The 2,500-nt window shown below is 40.2% G+C and overlaps 1 non-coding gene across 1 annotated transcript; it reads left to right on the forward strand.

Annotated features, from left to right (window-relative positions):
• The first annotated feature begins 1,332 nt into the window (after positions 1-1,332).
• TRNAL-CAA (transfer RNA leucine (anticodon CAA)) lies at positions 1,333-1,404 on the forward strand. The gene has a single exon. It is a non-coding gene; the product is annotated as a tRNA-Leu (tRNA).
• The last annotated feature ends 1,096 nt before the right edge of the window (positions 1,405-2,500 follow it).

Here is a 2,500-nt window from a genome sequence, read left to right on the forward strand (position 1 = left end):
ATGTTTTGGAAAGGACATGGATGTGAGAAGCTGAAAATGGACGTCATTTAATAAGCGTAGTTTTTCATGCATAGATAATTTTCTATCTTTTTGTAACTTCATGCACATAAATTTACATCATGTTTTTATATTGGGTTAAAATTTCATAATTGTACAATAAAAATAGAGAAGCTATTATAATCGAAAACCCCTCAGTGACTTTTGGGCCACTCTTAAGATTAACATTGTTTATTATGATAAAATTGCTCTACTTCCCTTTCATCTTTAACGTATTCACAGGAAAGTCTAGGAGATTGGTAGCTGCTTCTTGTTTATAGGAAAAAGTATTATATTTCAGTTCTCTCTGCATTAATGTTCTTTTATGAAATGTAGGCAATTCTCAATAGAGAACTTACATACTTGGCATGAAAGTCCACATTCAAACCACAATAATGCGCCAACAATGATAAATTTGTTGGATTTTGTTGTGGTCATTTCATTATGCTGTTGAGGGGCACTGCCATCTAGTCTTAACATGATCTTGGAGACTACTTGATAGGTGTGAATATTTGTTTAATTCTATATAACGTCGCCATATCCAAACACGTATGTAGCAATTTGTCAAGGAAGTCCACATTGAACAGACGATGCACGGAATAGGGAATTCCTCCATAGGACTTCCTTGAATGGTTACGCCTAACTGGAAATCTCTTACCTTAGTCGTCTGGAACAACGGCACCATTTACCATAGGATCTTTGGCTCCTAGTGCTTGGCATCGCTTTAGCACACGAGCAACAGTTATTGCTTCTCATTGTAAATTTGCACCCCAGGTGGCATCGAAACCTCAATCTTTTGTTCAAGAACCGAAGGCTCTAACCGATTGCGCCACAGACGCGACGAGAGTTGAGGGGACTTTAGTCGGAGAAGTATCCCGAGGGTCAGCGATGACTCCACGGCATGCTTGTCGTCTCTGCGGCTGGGAAGTCAGTAACAAATAAGGGGCACACACAAAACATGTTTTTGTATACAAAGACCCGCAAACACAGACCCACATACCAAAAAGAAAAAAGAAAAAAAATCCCGAGGTCTTGTAGCGATGGACCTGGAGAGAACTTGATGCGACAGGCGTGAGACGATATTGAAGACGACTCCAGTTATTTACTTTTAACAATCACTAGTTTATTTCAACTTGTTATTGTATTTACGTTTATCTATTGGTATATTTTACAAATTTCTGAAAGCCATTGAAAGTAGAGTGATAGTAATTGTATCATTCACTGGTATGCACTGAATGACATCAGGTCCCGCAGAGCTGTTAGTTTAAATAGAAAAATTAGCTCTATTTCATTCATGGCAGCGTGGCGCAGTGGAAGCGCGTTGGGCCCAAAACCCGAAGGTCCGTGGATCAAAACCACGCACTGCCAATCCCATTTTCATTCTTGATCTTGTATTGACAGCAGGGTGGCGCAGTGGTAGCGTGTTGGTCTCATAACACAAAGGTCCAGGGATCGAAACCAGGCTGTACTAATGACATTTTCATTTTACATTCTTTAAATTGACTAGAGTCGAGGAGCTCTTTACATTGTTGCAGGTAGTAAAAATGAGGGTAATGTAGTTATTTTGTTTCTATTCAGATGGTTATATTAAATATCTTGCACAACTACCTTGAATTGGAGATTTGTTTATTGTTATGAATTTGTTAATAAGATGATCGTGTGATGAATATAGTATGATTGTTTGTCCTCAGTATAACCAATAATACTTCACTTATAGATTTAGTAAAATTAGTAGGTTGAAGAAGTACCCCAGTGCCCAAGAAAGACTCCCCGAGACGCGTGTTGTCTCTGGGGTCCCTAAGTTCCATAGGAAATATCACAAAAACAGAGAGAGACACAAACACACACATACACACACACACACGCACACTTGTACGCACACACACACACACACACACACACACACACACACACACACACACACACACACACACACACACACACACACACACACACACACACACACACACACACACACACACACACACACACACACACACACACACACACACTTACTTAGGTTACTTAGGTGATGGCTTCTAGGGGCTTTCAGCCGATGACGGCTCTCCAAGCCCCCCACGTAGAATATCTAGAGTCCAAAATCTGATTTCATCACTGCATTCTCCAAGTCATACGAAGCAGTGAAGAAGTGTGTCTTCAGTCTCTTCTTGAAGATGGTCGTAGTTTCAGCCATTTTAACATTCTCAGGAAGTCTATTATAAAGACGGGGAGCACTATTAACAAACGCTCTACGCCCAGATTCTCTATAAAACCTTGGCTCTAATAGTCTATTCACTTCAGTACTGTGCCGCAAGGCTATATCACTATCTATTCGGAAGTCCACGAGCATATCACACAAATAATTAAGCCTCCCAAACTTCAATGCCTGATACACCATAACACACTGTTTATACATGATACGTGCTTTGACTGGGAGCCAATGCAGCTGTATTAACACTGGAGT

The sequence above is a fragment of the Oratosquilla oratoria genome, unplaced genomic scaffold (assembly GCF_046742065.1).
Source record: "Oratosquilla oratoria isolate Oo_2021 unplaced genomic scaffold, ASM4674206v1 SCAFFOLD158, whole genome shotgun sequence".
NCBI lineage: Eukaryota > Metazoa > Arthropoda > Malacostraca > Stomatopoda > Squillidae > Oratosquilla > Oratosquilla oratoria.